This window comes from Poecilia reticulata, linkage group LG11, assembly GCF_000633615.1.
Source record: "Poecilia reticulata strain Guanapo linkage group LG11, Guppy_female_1.0+MT, whole genome shotgun sequence".
NCBI lineage: Eukaryota > Metazoa > Chordata > Actinopteri > Cyprinodontiformes > Poeciliidae > Poecilia > Poecilia reticulata.
The window spans coordinates 12939281-12947506 of NC_024341.1; the positions used below are offsets into that span (position 1 = coordinate 12939281).

At 38.4% G+C, this 8226-nt stretch overlaps 1 protein-coding gene across 2 annotated transcripts in view; it reads right to left on the reverse strand.

The window, feature by feature from the left end:
* Nucleotides 1-6775, reverse strand: part of pum1 (pumilio RNA-binding family member 1) — a 29758-nt gene extending 22983 nt beyond the window's left edge. Inside the window, exon 1 of one of the 2 annotated variants that reach the window (XM_017307597.1) lies at nucleotides 6665-6775. The gene's annotated coding sequence lies outside the window, so the exon portion shown is untranslated. The remainder of the gene's footprint in view (nucleotides 1-6664) is intronic. The other variant, XM_008421843.2, reaches the window with a different exon arrangement.
* Nucleotides 6776-8226: the final 1451 nt, after the last annotated feature.

Sequence of the window (8226 nt, forward strand, 5' to 3'; positions counted from 1 at the left end):
CACACACACACACACACACACACACACACACACACACACACACACACACACACACACACACACACACGTGTTAGAAGACGACTTTTGCCTACTGATTCAAAAGGATGTAGAAACACATGTTTGATCCGTCCAGACAAGTTTAAGATGATTTCTACTGATTTATAGGCTGCTACAAAGGCCAAACAGGAAATTCAGAGCAGCTGAAAACAACAACAAAAAAACTGTTGTAGTATCTCAACCCAAAGTGAAATTATTAAAATTTAATTTAGTAATTCTGTATTTCATTACAGAATCTGAGATTAAAGACAGTTTGTCATTATAAGTCTATATATTTTCAATCAATATCACTTTAAAACAGATGTCTTATATAGTATACAAATACTGGCAGAGCTCTTTACAATGAAGACTGGCACTTCCGACCTCAGATCAATAATCATAAACAGACTATGAATGGGAATTAAAGATGCCGGTCCACAGGAGTCGACTAATTTTGTACCTGCATTTGAAAACAGCCTTCATAAATTCAGGGAAAAGCAGTTTTCTGTGTTTCAGTGGCCAAAAATGACTGCATGGCAGGTTGTATTAAAACAAACAGCACAGAGGAAAGAAGCTCATTATACTACAGTGTTAAAACTGCATTTTGTTTTAAATCTTCAATTAGTCAGACTAAAACTGAAAATCACAGATTTGCAATTTGACGCTGGCAACATTTTTATTTGTCGTCGGTCAATACAAGTCTGGCTCCAGCTCTTAATGAGGCTTGTTCGCTTCTTCAGGGCTGGAGCCAGAGCTGAAACTGCAGCGATGAAAAATAAATAAATAAATAAATCTAAGTGTTGGGTACTTTCAGCGCCACAAATTTTAGGTTTGACTTGAAAGCGCTTTTTGAAAGATAGAATAGTCGAATAGTCAGCTGGAAAGACATATAAGCAACTTCACAAGTTTAGTTATATAAAGGGGTGTAGAGTAGTTTGGTATTAATTCTGTGGACTGTAACTCCAAATTATTTGCGTATTAGTTATTTGCGAAAACTCACAGACTTTTCAGTTACAGGCTGACGTGTACAAAACAGCCAATCAAAAGCAATATATATCTCAATAGACACGTGATCAATATTGATAGGCAATACGTCCGATCGAATGTTTAATAATTTCACTGAACTCTGAGCCAGAATCGCACAGCATTCTGGGAGATGTAGGCAGAGGAAAAGGCTTTTGCTGCTCAACTTCTCAAGGTGGCATCATCTAACTGTAGCTCGCTCTTTGGTTACCTAGCAACAACCTGTTGAGTAAGTTGCGCAGCAGCAGTATAAGGTTTCACCACCGTGCCTTATAACTGCTTAAAAATAAAAACAGCAGCACAGAGTGAAAACTGTGATTAAAAAAAGTAAAGGTTACGTCACTAGTTTGGAGGCATTTAAGTATCTCAGGGTTTCCCCCAGTGTATTATTAAGCCTGGTGGGCCACCAGGCTTTACTTGAGCCCCCGCCAGGCTAAGCATTGTTTATTTATTTTAGTGGGGGGGGTGGGGGGGGGGTTATGTATGCATTTGTTTTTTATACATTTATATCTGAAGTTTGTCATTTGTTTTTAGCTTAGTTTTGACATTGCTGAAATTGATAGTGTGGTATTGTATTTTGCCATGCTTTTTCGTAATGTTTGCAAGTTGCTATAACTGTTGAAGCGGTTGATTTGAATTTTGTGTTTAATTTTGTTTTGTCTTTTTGCAATGTCTGTAAACGACGATTTAACTGTAACGTTTGGTGTGGACCCCAGGAAGAATTGAGGATCCTTAAATACACAAATATCGGTATTTGTAATGAAAAAAGTGGATGGGTGCATCCCTACAAATCAACAGTGATGTTTCTTCAATAAAACAGTGCAGGCTTTACTAGGTGGACATTGTCATGGATGCAGTTGTTGTTGTTCACTTACAGTTTGTACTCATTAAAACAATGTTCCAAGCCTGGACAATAAAACTATTTCAATAATTTATCAATAAAACAGGTAAATCCCAGTGGATTGAGAATAAAAGCCTTGTTTACCATTTTTACATATGAATGCATCATAAATCTCAAAGTGTTTGTTAAAGACTCTCTGTGTATAATGTAATTTACAGTCTGGATTGGTCAGGAAGAGTTATTTTGATTAGAAGGTGGAGAGAATTAAATATGGTTGAGGTGACTTAAACGGTCAAATTCTTGTTTGGTTTAGTTTTGATTGGAAGCTACAAATCAGATAAAAGCCGATTATGTACATCAGGACTGGAACATGAACAGCAATAATAGAACGAATATTACAGCTCGACAACACCATAGATACAAGATGCCCTGGGGGTTTTAGTTGGAAACAAGTCCACACAGAGAAATAAAGGAATAAATTAATGCTTAAAGAGACTGATGTTTTTTATCCACTTTATACCATCTACAAGTGGGGAAGGAAAAAATAATGTTTTCCATACAAGATTAATTCTTTGAAATGTGGCCCAATGATAGCAAATGAAAGAATAATATAATGAAAAGTTTACAATAAAACTGAGAACTTTGGTTACTATCATAAACACTGTGTGACCAACATTTTTCCAGACCAGAGAAAAATTTGGGCAAATGTGAACCAGTTTAACCAAGCCCTATAAAATTCATTATTATTATTATTTTTTTTTTTTTAGATGCGGTTTTCATTTAAATGTCAAATTTGCTCTTAATTCATGATTTAGAATCTGTCCACAAAACAGATTATACTGAGGAGAGAACAAAATGAAATGAAACTGATTTTATTGGGCTCCAGATACACAGTTGATTTAAAAGGTGTTTGCATAAAAGCACTGCCAAAATAATTTTACTAGTACATCTGCACAATAATGAAAGACAGAGGAGGACCACTCCGGACAATGATTCTAACACTAACGTAAACATCGGTTATGGCAGTCATGAGGGCTTTAGGAGCCCAGATGCAACAATAATCACTTAGCATCTGGGTCAGAAAAAAGAGCAGATGTAGAAAGTAAAGTCTATATAAAAAGGAAACTGTCCCCAAAACCAAACTGGCTGTGATCCCACTGGCAGGAACAACTACCACCAGGCATTTTCTGAAAAAAATGGAAGTGAGAGAGGCCGCAGTCCCACTCTTCTTTAGAGGACGGTTTTAATCCATCCACAAAGAGGGTTTTAGAGAATAAGCAGTCTTGTTTAATGTCCTGTAACAGTATCTAAGTGAATTTTAAGTCCAAACTTTGACTAGGCCACTCCAAACCCTTCCTTTTTGGTGCCATTAAGAGGTGAACTTGAGTGGATTGGATCATTGCCCTGGTGCATGAATAAAGCTTAAGATAATGAGAAAAAAGACAACAATTCTCGTTTATGCTTTAGAGATCATGGTTTTATTAATAAAGGCTAAAGCATTGAGGTCCCAGACCATAACACCGCCACCACCATTTTTCCCACTGTGCGTATGCTGCTCCTTTTCTGGCATTCTAGTTTTATTCAAGAAAAACTAACACAAAAATGTTTCATTCTTGTCTCAGAAGCTGACAGAATATTTTCCAAAAAGGTCTCGGAGGCCTCAAGATGTTTATTGGAGACGTGTTTTTCTTTGGCCTTTGAACGTTTCAACATATTTCGTCTACACTTTGACCAATAATTTACTTTCAAAACAAATAAATTATCGGTCAAGTCACAGGTTTCGCACAGAAGTCCAGTTATTATCGAAGTTAGCTTAACGTTAGCATCACATTATAGTGAAGTCAAATGATTAAAGGGATCGACTTGATATTAAAGATTAATTTTAGCCACAAGATGACAAAAATTCATTTTAAAAAGGTCAACGTAGGTACCTAATCTCTTTACTACATCTAATCTAAAGCTCATGACTTAAGACAACAGATTGAGTCGACAGTTATACAATTATTTGTAATATTCCAGCAATTATTTGCTTTATGCACGATATGCCCTAAGTCACTGATTAGTGTTCTGGCTTCTGATCCTCATAGTGCCATCAGCTGAAAAGCTTTAGTTATGAAACTAATCCAAAGAATAGTTTGTGGTGAGAAACTGCTGGAGATCAATATTTACCAAGCATTTCAGATATTTTGTTTTTAGTGCCGTCACAAGAGTAATCACGTGTCAGACTACTACACTTTTTTTTTGGTGTCGTTTGTTAGAAAACAATTTTTCCGTCTTTGGTTTTTCTGTTCATTTCTTTCAGCGCGGGAATAACGGGAAAAACAAAGGTCAGTGCCTCCAAAGTACAACGAACAGCTCTCTCACAAACAGAGTAACTGTTAAATCTGTTCGCCTTATCTATTTGTACCAAACAAACTCGCCACTCAGCATATTGCGCAAATGAAACTATTTGGAAAAAAAAAAAAAAAAGAAATAACACTATCTAAGAATGTGTGCACACACAAGAGCGAGATTACTCACTTTATTTGCAAGATATGGAGCCAAACTGGTGGCTGTCATCTTGAAAAGGTCAGAGGTGGCCTGGTTACTTAATCAGGGGAAAGAGTGAAGGCCGTGTGGCGATTAAATGCAGTTTTAAACCTGAAGAAACATGCGCGGGTTACGGTTGCGGATACAGTGACGTGCACCGTTTTTGCGCGTCTAGAACGCTTTTCGGGTTACGTTATATCCACAAAATGTAATGGATTTTAGTTGAATTTTGACGTGACTGACCGACACAAAGTAGCAGGTGACTGAAGTAGAAGGAAAAATGACGCCTGATTTTCAAATAACTTGGACAATTTACCTCGGTGATGCTGAGAATATTGGTAAATATCGCGATTAGTGTTTGTGTTTGACATCGCTTTGACGATTTAGTTGAGATGTACTGTACAGCCTTAGTGGGGATGTATTTTTTCAGCAAGTACAAGGAAAGTGGTGAGAGGGCAGATGGGTGTATCTAAACGCAGTATAGACAATAAAACCTGGAAGAGGCAAAGGTTCACTTTCCATGAACCTGAACATACAGCCGGAGTTACAACGCAGTGGATTAGATCAAACCCAGACTCAAATCTAATCCAAAATTTGTGATAAGATCTGAAAATTCACCTTCACAGAGACTCTCCACTCTGACTGAGCTGGAGGTATTTTTGAGTGGGATAGTGGTCAAACATTTTTAAGCTGGTCCAAACACCCCCCCAGAAAACTGCCTCGACACAGTATGGCTACACAACTGTAAATAATATTTTGTTATCGCAAGAAGAAGAGCTGCCAGAACCGCAGCAAATGTTGGCTAATTATTTAAGTGCCAAGCATCCAGGCTGTCTGTGATTGCAATGCATTTGGTGACATTCATTATGTGTTTATTCTAAGTGATGTCATTATCGCGTATTGCTTGTTTCCCCCAATATCGTTTAGCCCCTACTGTACAAGCAAGATACATCATTCGCAATTTTTAAGTGCACGTTTTGAGTCAACTTCACAGTTACGCACTACTTTGTGTCGGTTTAACATATAAAATCCCAATAAAATATTAGAAAAGTTGATCTTTAAACTGTAACAAAATGTGAAAAAGATAAAGCAGTATGGCTACTCTTGCAAGGTGCTGTACAGGTCATGACAGCATTAGCGGTGTCCAGCAGTGAGAGCATAATTTGTGTTTTACAACCTCTCCTTATCCAACAGGCTCTAATCTCACATTAGTGTCCCTACAGGCCAAGAAGGAGTGACAAGCAGTCCTTTTTAAACTCATCCATATATAGTAATTATCTTTGTGTGCGCCTGTCTGACACTTTAGGTCCTCTAAACACACATAGTTTAAATAACTAAAATTACCTAGAAACATATAGCCCCAAACCAGCCGGCTAAACACCTCCAGCAGCTAAAAACAAACCAGCCTGCCAACTGGTCATTCACAAACCAAGTGCAGCCTTTGTTTTCCTGTTGCACTCTTCATTCAGCAACAAGGAAATGCTAGCTCTTCATTCCAGTTCTCTAAACACCCGGAAATCCAGCGCACACTGCTCGGTGTGCTCTCAGTTCACCTCGGCACCCGGAAACGGGCAGAGTCTCCCACAGTCCAGCGGGGTTAATCATTCAATAACCGGGCTCAATCCACCGCATTCCGGGCACAGACAGGGGTGTGACAATCCCAACCTGCGGCTAACAACAGATAGTGTTTGGTGCCTCCACACACAGGCCACCCCGGCACACACACCAACCAAACAGAAACCGTAGATGCAGGCTGAAAAAGCTTCACCCTTTCCAGGGTTTCTTTTCGTGCACTGGCCTTCGCTCACGTCGGTTATCCGTGAGTTACGGAGGGTTCACTGCCCGTGTCTACCAACAATAACACGGCCTCCCGTTACAAGCTCCAACCGGTTGCAAACACGGGCTTCTAGCAATGATTTTAACAGCCTCGGTAGCCTCACGGCTTCATAATTCTGTTATAGATAAACACCCGAGGGGTTTTACGTGTCTGGCGACCCAGTTGTCTGGGTAGATAAAGCTGATGCGGATGCTAACAAAGGCCCGAAAACTGTCTGGAGCGGAAGACCGACACAAGGGGAGGAAGGAGCCAGGCAGCAGAAAGGTGCACTGCCGCTCCAGCTTCACAAAACCCTCTTATTTCACCACTTCCTGGCCCACTAAAGCTGCAATATCTGCATCGGGGCGTCGATAACTAAAGTCTGGAGAAACAGTGGAGATAGTCAAGGCGATACCTACCGGCGGAGAGGGTGGATGGTCGCGGATTTCGGCCCCAGTTTCTCTCTGACACCCCGGGCTTTCACTCCGACAACATGGCGGCTCGACGGAGGAGCAGGCAGCAGCGCCGCATGACGGGAAGGGATGAGAGGGAGCGTACGGTTCATTGCGTCTGTATGGCAAGCCATAGCAATATCTAATCAAACCGAACTTATAAAAATGGTACTTTAGATATAAATGATACTTTTGTGGGTTAAAGTGCATGACTAATATCCTCAACAAATGGAAAAAAAAAATTAAACATTAGCACCAGTGAATGAAAAAATATCACATTAAACTATCATTCAAACTGCGTTCTGGATTAAAAAGGTGTATTTTGAACAGCACATGCTGGAAGGACAGAAGTTGTAATTTTTAGTTTAAAAAGGATAAGAGCACATTGAAGAAAAATATCATTTAATAAATAAATTCCAAAATACATCACCTGCTCAAATGTTTTGGCACTTAAGAGCAAATAGTTTTACAAGCAAACAGAGACAAAACAATCTCAAATTGTTCACAGATTCAGAAAAGCACATTCTGACACATTGAACCAAGTGACTTTGGTATTTAATATTTTAAAAATATGAATCTATTCATTTGTTCAAGTTTTTATTCTGTTATAAATTTTGAGTCTTGCCTGAGCAAGAGGCTTCATTAAACTCCTGTTACAACTTTTGGGTTTGACATGCCACTCAATGGCATCTACAATTTGGAGATACTATCAACCTAACCTATATGTTCTATGTGGCAATTAACCTGATCCACAGAGAATATCATGGTACCGAGAAGTAAAATGTTTTTAGTTTCTAAATTTAGCAATCAAATACAGCAGTCCCCTGAAGTTGGAATTGGCACAAAGAAAGTCGGTGACTTCAATTTCTGCTTCAAAAGAGCTGGCACATATTAAATTTTGTGAGAGTTTGATAAAAAAATAGTTTTACAAAAAAGCTATTTACAATCCATGATATCACTGAAGATATTTCTAAATATAGTTTTTCTTCCTATTATGGTATCTGATGTCTGACATTTTTATTTAACCTGTTATAAATGCATACAAGATAGTTACAATCAAATGTTCAGTTATTCAAAGTTGAAGTATAGACATTTCAAACTAAACTGCTGTAGAATAATTATATTACTAATTTGTTTGGTTTTGTTTTTGCTTAATATTACCCCACACACAGCTGTCAAGCAGATTGGTAAAGAATAATGCCATTTCTTTTTCTCTGTCATATGGCTGACAAAGCGTGAGGACAACAGAAAACTGTTTCTTATGTCACTATTAGTAAGAATGATGAACCTCTGAAAGTCTCACAGTGGTTGGCAAACAAATTAGAGACATTACTGCCCCTGGTGGAAATATTATTAGGACTAAATTACAGCAAAGTGCCGGGAAAAAACGATTACCTTACTATTTGATGGCCGTATTAAATGATCAAGTGTGTTAATAGTTATCTTTTTGAATGTGGGAACATCTATTATAGTTCAGTTTCGAACATTTAAAATCATCTTAACGATGTCTGGATTGTTCTTCATTTTGC